The 12,069-nt window shown below is 33.3% G+C and overlaps 1 long non-coding RNA gene across 2 annotated transcripts; it reads right to left on the bottom strand.

Annotated features, from left to right (window-relative positions):
* Window positions 1-946: 946 nt before the first annotated feature.
* On the bottom strand, window positions 947-8,494 carry LOC139520003 (uncharacterized). Of its 2 annotated transcripts, none has more exons than XR_011663787.1 (5): window positions 8,445-8,494; window positions 4,717-4,819; window positions 3,933-4,000; window positions 3,601-3,664; window positions 947-2,836 (listed from the first exon to the last, which is right to left on the bottom strand). It is a non-coding gene; the product is annotated as an uncharacterized lncRNA (long non-coding RNA). The 2 variants fall into 2 exon arrangements; XR_011663786.1 differs by lacking the exon at window positions 8,445-8,494 and adding an exon at window positions 8,386-8,443.
* Between the last annotated feature and the right edge of the window lie 3,575 nt (window positions 8,495-12,069).

Raw genomic sequence — 12,069 nt, 5'->3', positions numbered from 1 at the left:
CATTCATACACCAAATATACTAGACCTATTGGTTATAGTATCTGAGATATGGACTTGACCACCAAAACTAAACCTATTTCACTGACCCATGAACTGAGGTCAGGGTCAAGTGAAAAAAGTTTGACAGGCATGATGACCTTGCTAGGTACACACATACCAAATATTGTTATCCTATATCTCATAATAAAAGACAAACTAACATTACAAAAACTCAACTTTTTTTTCAAGTAGTCACTGAACCATGAAAAAGAGGTCAAGGACAATGGACATGTAAAAGAGGGAACATAAGACATCTATATACAAAGTATGAAGCATCTAGGTCTTCCACCTTCTAAAATATAAAGCTATTAATAGTTTAACTAACGCTACCCAGATCACTATCCCTGTGTCGAGCTTTCTGCGACAGAAGTCTACAAAAACCATAAAAAATAGACCTTAAACTGCATTCGATGATCCACAATAGTGTATACAATTTCAAAGGATTGGGTCAAAAGTAAAATCACAAAAACCACAAGTGGGACTAAAACTATCGCCCAGAAATATGTGAAATACCATTTTCAAAGGCAAGCCACAACTCTTAAACAATTATTGTAAAAAAAACTAACTTGACCAGTATTTTTAAGCGCCTATTATAGCGTTGCTGCATTTGTTTGCACCTGTCCATAGTCAGGAACCTGATGTTCATTGTTTGTTGATGTGTTTCATAAGTGTTTCTCATTTCTCGTTTTTTATATAAATTAGACAGTTGGTTTTCCTGTTTGAATGGTATTTCAGCAGCCAAGGCTCTATGTTGAAGGCTGTACTTTGAGCTATAATAATGGTTTACTTTTACAAATTGTGACTTGGATGGAGAGTTGTCTCATTGGCACTCATACCACATCTTCTTATATCTAGTTACTATAACTTCTACCCCTAAAATATTTAGGCTTAAACAAATCAAACAATATAATAAACAATCTTTATTGCCATATAAACAAATGAAACACGTTTGTGACAAACTAAAACAAAAACAACTAACATACACTCATGCATATGTATATATACTAGTACAAATGTATATATATATCAATTGTTGCAAGTATAAAATATAGTGACAAGTCAAAATACCAATTACAACATAATAATATAACACAAAACTTTTAACCCTGGTATATTAGGAGTCCCCTGACCTCAGTTCCATTGACTGTTTTAAAAAGGTACCTAAACTTTGTACATGTTGAAAATTTGATGGATTAAGTATATATTGTAGCTTTTTTTATTAGTGCAACTCATAAAGTTGGGATTTTGAGAAGCATTTTCAGTTAAGTAATTATTTCTTAAATTTTTATTTATTACGCAATGAAAGAAGAAGTGAAATTTATCATTAATTATCTTTAATAGGGCAAAAATTACATTATCTAAGATTTCGTGGTACTTTTTTATGTCTACCTAATTCAAGTTACAGACTAGGATCGTAATAAGTTTACGAAATTCAAAGTTTGAATGTAACAAGTAAATTTCTGTCTCAGTATCTGTTTTGAGATCTTTGTAGAGAAAAAGTTTATTATGTTCACATAAATTTTCAATATTAGTTTTATAGAGGCTTTTATATTTATTTGAAATTCCTCTTTTGATAACATTTTTCTAACATCTTACAAATTTCAAATGATTCTTTAAAAAGAGGATTAGTATCTTTAGTGTGTAGCCTAGCCAAATAAAGTAGAGACTGGACTTAAATAAAATTTTCTATTGGTAACCTTCCAACTTCAAGCTGAGTTGCCAAATTTGTTGAGCATTTTCTAACACCCAATACATGTATATATTTACAGAATGATAAATGAACCTTTTCAAAAGGTGATCTATCTATAAAAGAAATATATAATTTGGCTCGTTTAATTTTCATAAAATTTTGACAAAGTATTAACTTTGACCCTTTGACAAAAATATAAAAATTTCAAAAAATTTGAACCAACCGTCTTATCAGAAAAATTACACTGGTTATATAGCAGTTTGACAAGCACTTATTTTGATAATCGAGCAGCTTAATATTCCCTTAACAACACAACGTAATTTAAATGTTTAGTTGATTTTACAGAGTTATCTCCCTGTAGTGTTAGGTACCACCTTAATATAGTAATCAACTTGAGTTTTATTCAACTCTTTGTATGTCACTAATTTGGTTAAAGTTTTTTACATCATAATGTTCTATCTATTGTCTCTCTTAGTTTGCGTTACTTATGTGTTGAATGTAGTGAGTTAAAAGAATATGTTAATAAAGTTGCAAAGTTTTCAAAATAATACAATTTAGAAATTAAAATATCATTGTCCACTGTTTTCCACTGGTGAAGATGTTATATATTCCTCGTACTGTTACTTGTGTCATTCAATTATCCTTCAATTATTACTGGTATTTTTTTTTATAACTACTGGTAGTCTGGTATGAATGTTCTTCTTCCACTAAATAGCAGTGGTGGTTTGTACTGTATTTCTGCAATCCTGCCGTTTCAACACATATTACATCGTCATCTTAATCTTCAGGATTGCTGAGGTGTAAGTATTCTCTGTCAGTACATCTATGGTTGATTTTTCTGGTGTCTTTTATGTGTTAACCAGTGTTTAGGCTGGGTATTTAGATGGTGCTGCTACGATTCTAAATTTTGGAGTTATTTCCTGTTTAGTGCTAGCTTCTACCGGTGGAATCCATTTGGCTATTGGTTCTGCTGTGGCTTTAGGTCAGAGTTGCCATTTTCTCCATGGTCTGTTGTTGTTGTGCATACACAAAAATTGTCTGAATTACATTGTATTTTTGTTATAGTTATCCACCACAAACCTTTTATGCAGCCACAGTAGAAGTTACCTGAAAAAGAAATATAGATTCTTAAACATATCTCAGTCATAACTATACAAATGAAACACTATTTAATGCAAGAGAATAATTATCTGGACATAACAATAAGAATAATATATATGTAAGACTCAGATCGACGTCCGGTCTCTAATAGACATCCGTTCCTCAAATCGACGTCCAAATCTGACGACACAATGAAATAACATTCCAAATCGACGGCCAATTTTATGTCTATCTAATCGACGTCCTTTTTTTTGGCATTCTCTAATCGACGTCCAATCTTGAGCTTCTCTAATCAACGTCCGTTTTGGACACAAACTAAGAAATAGAAGTGAACCGATGGCAGCTGAAACATTTAAACCTTTAAACCTATTAATTATGTGAGACAAATAAAATCTATTTAAAAAGAAATGTGTGTTGTTTTTTTTCTTCCAAATTAATACATACTAGACTAAGGATGTAAAAAGGTTGTAATATCAATTTTTCTAGCGTTTACGTTTCATTCCCCATGTAAATTTCAAGAAATCTGCATCAGGCCATTATGCTTCTCATTTTTCATAATGTGGACTTTTATAGTTAACAATACAGTATAGGTTTTTTCTCATTGTTGAAGGTGGTAAAGTGATATGAGTTGCTAAAATCTTTGTCATATGTGTCAATTGACTCATTGCATTGGCAATCACACTGCATCTCTTAATTTTATCATAGTGGTAAAAATCAACATTGACATGCTATTAGATAAATAGTTCATAAATCTGTCTCCTGATTCTCACCATAAAGGTCAGCCCCAGTGGCTATTGCCAGCCTCTATCCTTATGGACAAGCTGTGATGCTAACCTAAAATATAAAATGCTTCATCATCAAAAATTGGTTTATAGTATATAAAGGTAATACATGTTGAGAATATATGGATTAGACAGCTATCCAGCAACACAGCAATTACTTATGCAATTAACAAATATCCTTTAATTTACTCATATAATGGTACTGATAAATGAGAGTAGACTTCTGAGTTCTGACCAACTCTTATATTCCTAGAGCAATAAAGAAATTCTATAAAAAAAATGATATATTTTTTTTAACAAAATAACAGACTGGTACATACCTTTGTATAAGATGTATAAGACAACAAAGTTTATTGCCAACACCATGAAAACATCTCACTGAAAGAACCTAAAAATAAAATAAAATGGATACATTAAATATTTTACAAATCCATTTCACTTGTCAAGATAACATTTACTAAATATTGTTTTGATTTCTTACTACATAAATCAGATTAGTATTATATCAACACTTAAGTTTGTAAAATTCCTATAAAGATGTAATACAAAAAAGAAGTAAAAGAATAATGACGTGATTTCAACTGCACAAAAATCTCAATAATTTACTGAGTTATCTCTTATTGAATAAACAAATCTTGGTTGAAATTGTCTCCCCTTGGAAGTAATATTTCAATCTGTAGGCTTACTTTTTATAATTTTAATAGTAAATCTTGTTGATATACCTGGTACACGTATCTTTAAATATTTAACAGGTAAAATAATTCAGTGTTTTGCATGTAGAAAATAAAGTTTTGTTTCTTGTTTCCCGGTAAGTTTTACACTCCTAACTAGGAGTCTTCTCCCCATAGGCGGATCCAGTGGGGCCCTGGGGGGCCCGGGCCCCCCCTTTCGTGGGAAAAATTTGGTTGATTATATAGGGAATCATTGAAGCACGACTGGAGCCCCCCCCCCCCCCCCCCCTTAGGTCAGTCAGCGGGCCCCCCTTAGGAAAAGTTCTGGATCCGCCACTGCTCCATATTTTCGGAAGAAGAATAAGAAGTTTCTTAATTTTTATCAAATATTACTAGAAAATGTATAGAAATTGTTAGGCTTAAATAAACTTGCCTTTCTTATTTTCTTGGTAAAGCTGCAGAATTTCTGACTTGGTTGAAGATTTCTTTAACCATCTTCCATGGAATAATGCTCTGCTGGCTGCGATATGGAAAAACTATTTGAGAAAAATAATTGAAACAATATTTAATGCAAAAGAATAATTAACTGAGCATTACAATAATGATGTACAGTATATAACATTTCTTTACTTTGCTTTAAGTTGACATGTTAACATATCTTTTAAACTACCAGTCTTTGTTGGTACAAAACCAGGGCAGCAGTCCTTTTGCGCCAATTACTGTTTTTCAGTCACCAGAATATCCCAAACTATCTCCCAATATCTTTTTTATCCAACCATGGCAACTGGAGTAGTAAAATACAAATAATTTATTTAATTCAGACAAAAATACCATATATGATTTTAAACTTTCAAAATTTAACAAAAAGTGTAGTACCCCACAATTTCTACCACCCCTTACACTTTTATTAAGATGTACTAGAACACCCCTGCGATATCATGGGTTTGTGACTGAATTTCAGTATATAACTATGTATAGCCTTATTTTAGCCTGAACTTTTAGTATTTTTTGGGTATTGTCATCTGATAAAGTCATGCTGATTATAAGATACAGTTTTCTTAGCTTTTAAAATATTTTGTAAAAACTGTGAATCAAAGAATTCAGCTTTATTTATAACTAACATAGGACAATGCCGTTGATTAAAAAATACTCAATTCTGGACCCTTTCATTTTGAAATGATTAATATTACTTGAGTGTTATGAATTAAGTTCCAGGTCGACAAGTTCAGTCTAGTAATGAGGGTAGTAATGCCTTTTGCCGTTAGACGTCAAATGGTCCTTTTCGGCTAGCATAAGGGTAAAATTGGAAAGCATTTAACCATGATTCTTTAAATAGTTATCAAAGGTACTAGGATTATAATTTAGTACGCCAGACGTGCGTTTCGTCTTTAAAATATTCTTAACGTGATCCTTCAGAAGTCTCAAAAGAGGGGCGAAAGATACCAGTGGGACAGTCAAAAACCAGCTGTAATAACGGTGCTCTGAAAGGATAAGCAGAAGGTCGTGTTGTTCATTTAAACCTGGTAATAGTTTAATTTGATAGGTCACATATGTAAAAAGGGAAGGGGATTGTAGTAATGACATACATGTAAGGAACATTTCCGATATCATCTGTAAAACGGTTATTCCATAAAAAAAGGTGAACCAAATTGTGATGGCATCCAGAAAATTTATGAAGGGATGATCTCAACTTCATTATTTGGAACTCTTATTTGATAGCTTCCTTGTGAGCACCAGCCCTCTATCAAGGCAAGCATGATAGGAAATACAAGCCAGGGAATATGGCATCAATTGGAAGATGTACTCTGTATGCAGGCATTGCTGGAATGTTGCTACATAGAAATGGAAAGTTCACAATTGGGAAGCTAAAATCATCTCTTTTCATGCTTTTGTCGTAAAGTTTTGTTTTCAACCAACCCTCTTTGTCAATTTCTAGATGTAAGTCAAGATATGAGGCAGACGTAATTGTATCTGTTGTATCCTTTATCTCTAGTTCAATGGGATAGATGCTTTCAACTTAATCACCACATTTTGAGTTATTAAGTGTAAGATCATCATCAACTAACTCTTGAAATCCCCAGGTTCCTTAAAAGGATAACAGTCAAAACTAAACAAAATTTAAACTTAAATTTAAAACTACTTGGTTTAATAATTCTAATTGTTTGCAATTCTTGAAAACTGTTGGAAGTCTTAAAAGGAATCCCTGTAATAATGAAAACATTCAAATTATTTTGGACTCTTATGGACTCATGAGAAACTACTTCAACTAAAGTATGATCCCTATTAAAAGTATGGCAATCAGATTTCTGTTGGATTGGCCAGCAATTTGTTGTATTACTAAATGGTATTTCAAATATAATAAACTCATCATAGATACCAGGTTCAAAATATTATATTTATACAAGAGCATGTTTCGTCTAAAAAAGATTCATCAGTTACGCTCGAATCAAACAATGTTTATAAGGCCAAATAGAGGACAAAGTTTAACATGTTTAAGAGCATTGAGAACCAAAAATTCCTTCAAGTTTTGCCAAATACAGCTAAGGTAATCTATTCCTGAGGAAGAAAGACTTAGTTTTTCAAAAGTTCCAAGTTTTGTTAACAGTTATTAATGACACCTTAAAAATACCTCGAGACCAAATACCCTTGTCTAGGGGCTCGGAAAATTTAACAGTCCCTCAAGTTATAACTAATATTTTTTTGCAAATACCCCCATAACATGATATATGTGTTTACAATTTTTATGTACATGTATTTATTATATTACAAATTTGCTTTAAATAATGATGGAAAGGTTATAAATATTAGTCGCAACAGGTTTTCGTTCCAGTTTTGTAAAACTTTTAAAAAAAATCCCTTTGACCAATGCAGACAATTAGCACAACCTTCACACCAAAATTTTATCATTTTTCTGGAATGGAATTTTCATTTCCCTCAAAATACCTTCTATATTTAAATGCTCATAACTTTTTTATTAGTGCAAGTTTTTGGAAAAACTAAAGTGTTTGTTAAAGTAAAAACATTGATGAAATTAAATCAATAATAAAATTCCAAAAGAAGAACACATCATTGTGTAATTAAGGTTACTTTTCTAAATTCATTTAAAATCACATAAATTCCTACCCAGATTATTTGATCCTTGGCTGTCATAACATTACTATCATACAAATGGACGAAAAAGAAAAGTTGTTACTACAAGAGATCTTGAGAATGAAGCTTAGCGAAGATGCAATTAGTAGTATGAAGCTTTACAACACCACCAACAACACAGGTCTTTGAGTGTGAATTTACCTAAGAATGTATGTAATCTTCTCAAGAGGCATGGAGGCCAGATTGGCATCTGGAATTCACAGAAACAACATGCCAGAAACTCAGCAAAGCATGGACAAACAGTTTACCTACAAGCAAGACTATGAAAAAAAACCTGAAGTTAAACATAGATGTCTTACACATTGTTACACAGAGTGGGGAAAAAATAGTGGAACATAGAGAGGCCAAGCTAAAAAGTAAAGAGCAAGATGTTTACAGAAAAGGACAGTTGGACCCAGTACCTGCCTTTCTTAGCCATAGAACTAACTGCAAGAGAAAACTATTACCAGCACCATAGATGAGACAGTAACCCAGCAACTCATGCAACCAAAGGTCCTTTTAAGGACCACCCATCCAAATCCTTCAAAAAGATATGTGAAATTGGTGTTTACACCAATTAAATAAAGTAAACATTTAATCTAATATTACTTAGGGGTAGTTTTTTCTTGTAATTTTGCTCAATATTTTGGAATAAGTCCTTTAAATGAAATATTTCTTATCAGAATGAGGAGGAATTTGCCCAAAACAGAAAAATTATGAGCCCCTGATTTGAGATTTGACGCAAAAGTTTCATCATATAAACTTAACAACCCCAAAATATGGTAAATTAGGCATCAAAAATGTGTTTTTTTGTGTACTGGTATGGATAGTAAACCCCACATTGACAGAAACATGTGCCTGTGAAATTAGGGGACCAAAACGTCCATAAATTTGTCCTATAAAGGCCGAAGAACACAGTTATTTTTCCTTAATTGTCTATCAAAACATAATGACAATTAAAAAAAAAATCCACCTGCTCTTTTCCGATAAGGTTTGGTGTGCATAAAGTTTGACTTTTATCCCAAAACATACCAAAATTCAGAAAACTCTAGCTGCTCATTTTCAAACTTTTAGGACACCGGTATTGATAAAGCCAGAGAGCTTCCGAGAAGGGGAAATTCCACCTTTATTTTCGATTAGGGCAAGGTTCCGGTGCAAAAAGTTGACATGCATGTGTCTGGACACATGGACACAACGAATTACAAATATTGAAGTCTTATCTTTCATTTAAGGCAACAACCATTTTCTTATCTGGAGGGGGGGGGGGGGCCTGGGATTTTTATTATGGTCATAAATTTTTTTTTCGGAACCTAGCTTCCGCCGATAATTTTTTTTTCTATGAGAAGGAAAGCAAATTTTTTTTTCCTAAAATGTGGAACAGAAATACATTTATTTTTCTCAAAACCATAAAATTTACAAATTAATTCATTTTAATTTTTTAATTGATGTAAAATGTAAACTGCATGGCTCTGTCTATATCCTGTTGTCTCGATCTGTTGTTTTTTTAGCCCACTTTCTACATAATGATATTCTCTGAGTCCGTCATACAGGTACCACAGTCCTTGAATTTTAATACTGCAATTGAAGTGGCCACCATTGCCATATGTAAGAGTGAGTAGCTCCAAATTATAAACATCCACTGTTTCCAACTTAGTCCAAATAATTATGACGTCTTGAAAGGCTATTATAATTTTTTTCTTTGACGCCTTATGTAATGGTGGTCACTTTGTTTACTTGTCTATATTCTATTTATTTGGGGAAATTGGTTAACTTTAGAATTACTTATAGTTCCGTAACTCTTTCTTCCGAGACCGGCCATGAAATTATCCTTGTCGGGACTTCCTGTTCTGGCACGTGCCCGGCCGGGCTCGTTGTCCATAGGAACTATAAGTATGACGTCACTCACCGGGTTTCGGGGCAGTCTACACTAAGGATTTGAAATGAGCAGACGCTCATATCGTTTGGCTTTCAAATATGGAACGTTATAAGGACAAGTAGACTAGCCACCACCGTATTTCAGTATATTTATTTATGTAATCGTATGTTCAACCATAATGTATGTCTTCAAATAAACATCTTGTTTATATTTACGTAGTTTTACGTACTTTGTCCGATATCCCAGAACTTGGGTAGACAACGGGAAAAAGAAGCCAGTGGAAACTTCCACTCCCGTTACATTGGGGGCTCGTCCGAGGGATATTAGACGACAATAACTAAAACAAACATTGTGTTTGTACATTATTTCGGCGATATGGTTGGAATAAAAGGGATTTCTGTATCCCTAGGAGTCAAAATCGAACAGTTTATTGTTCGTCTTCTTATCATTTCCGCTGTTTGTGCCGGTCCGACAATGACCAGTAATGCATTCAATATCGTTTTGTACAACAATACAGTTAAGTCACGGTAACTTACTTTCAGAAAATGAAATTAGAAATCCAGATTTTAAATTCCAAATTGGAGCACAAGGTGAACATTTTGTTCACGTTCCAGAGGAAATATGCTGTTCTTGCATAAAAAGAAAACATTTTTGTGTACACCACATCAAAATAAAATATTTAGCTGCATTTTATCGTGGTAGAAAGCTTATGGCTTTTCAATTTCCAGGAAGTCGGCGATTGTTTACGCCATGTTTACAATATGACGTCATATTTTCGACGTCAAAGCACCTGCCATCTAAGGAATGTTTGTATGGAGGAGGTACCAATGGGGAATACTCATTGTCGTTCTAACCATGAAAAAGTTGTTTAATTTGTTAGTTCTGTTTTTTGGTTCGTATTCATATTTATTGTCATAAATGGATTTGGAAAATCAAATAATTTGTTTTGATTATACTTCAAATTGTTTTGGATTAAAAAGTACATTTTGTACTTGCATTTCTGGCATGCAGTATTGTCTGCATATATATGTCTTGTCAGTGTGGATGTAATAACAATTATTTACCTTTCTTGCATGGAAAGGAGGGAATTAACAATACTCAAACTTAAAAGTGGTACCGTAAGTCATAGGCTATATTGTGCCATCATGGATATTATACTGGAAATTTGTCCGGTTTATTTTGATATTGTAAAAAGGATTAAAGTACAGTTTTTGTACTCGGTTATATTTATAATATAATATCATCTTGATATTTATTTTAACGTTGATCTTTGGAAATAAACTGAATTGTTTCAGTTTGGGGGGATTGTTACGTAGAGGAAATTAATACTGAATCTTTTCAGTTGCTAAGCAATGTGGCTTTAGCGGTAAATGTAGGTTGCTAAGCAATGTGGCTTAATTTAGCGGTAAATGTAGAAATTGTGGATATAGCGAGGATTTGGATTAAAATGACATTTTTGTCATACAGCTGGAATAGGGTTGTCTTGTACGAGTTGTGACTAGAATAAAGATAATAGAAGAACGTACACTCATTATTTTAGCTGTTGTTGGAAGCTGCTTTCGGTGGTGTATACAGAGGCAATTTTGGAAATACCTTAGGTGCTAGAACGGCGCGAGAATAGGTATATATTTTGCGTATACATTTTTATTGTAAACCTTAATTGGTTCACCATGGGTATGTTGTCCACATGGCTAAGGATATTGTTTGGGGATTACTGGAATACAAGGAATGATTTATTATTACAGTCCAATTGTTTTATATGACTTTCTAATTTTTTAATATATTTAATAAACAAACAATCAGTTTGTATGGATTTTAGTATAGAAATGTGTGTTTTACATGGTTAAAATAATACCATGGGCTATATGCTTTCGGTGACCTATAAAATTACATATTGGGGCACCCGATCAAGTGGTGCAGTGCTCGTGTATCTAGACTTTTTAAGACTCTTGGTGAGTCAGGATTTTATAAGAAGAATGTGCTTCTTAATTTATTCCAGTGTCTGACAGAATATAGGTGGTAAAACTGAAATTGTTTCAGTGCGTGGATAGCTGGCCACAATGAGGGAACATATTGGATTTTATATTGGCCTTTTTGCCGATAAGTTTAACGTAACTAAACCACATGGAATTAAATGTTGGGAAACACTTACTTGGACTACTTTACAGATTTGGAAACTCTACTAGATGAATTTTACCATATTTACCTTCCTGGAACTTTGGACAAGATGTATGCCTGGATGATGCTCCACCAGAACTTTATAATTGGATTCCGTACTCCGTGATGATGTCTCGTGATGTATTTGTGACTTTTGAACATTTAGTGAATGACAATTGAATACCTTGAACTATTTTTCAAATTATTTATTGACATTAACAGTAAATTAATTGTTGTTGATAATTATATGTGTCTGTATTCTAAATTTTGGTAAGTATACCTCGCCGATCTTTGGACTAATGTGTGGGCACATTATGTCTTAAGAGAGGGGGAGTGTAATGGTGGTCACTTTGTTTACTTGTCTATATTCTATTTATTTGGGGAAATTGGTTAACTTTAGAATTACTTATAGTTCCGTAACTCTTTCTTCCGAGACCGGCCATGAAATTATCCTTGTCGGGACTTCCTGTTCTGGCACGTGCCCGGCCGGGCTCGTTGTCCATAGGAACTATAAGTATGACGTCACTCACCGGGTTTCGGGGCAGTCTACACTAAGGATTTGAAATGAGCAGACGCTCATATCGTTTGGCTTTCAAATATGGAACGTTATAAGGACAAGTAGAC

The sequence above is a fragment of the Mytilus edulis genome, chromosome 4 (assembly GCF_963676685.1).
Source record: "Mytilus edulis chromosome 4, xbMytEdul2.2, whole genome shotgun sequence".
Classification (NCBI taxonomy): Eukaryota; Metazoa; Mollusca; class Bivalvia; order Mytilida; family Mytilidae; genus Mytilus; species Mytilus edulis.
Note: the sequence above shows the minus strand (reverse complement) of the source record. Positions and strands in the feature narration are given on the sequence as shown.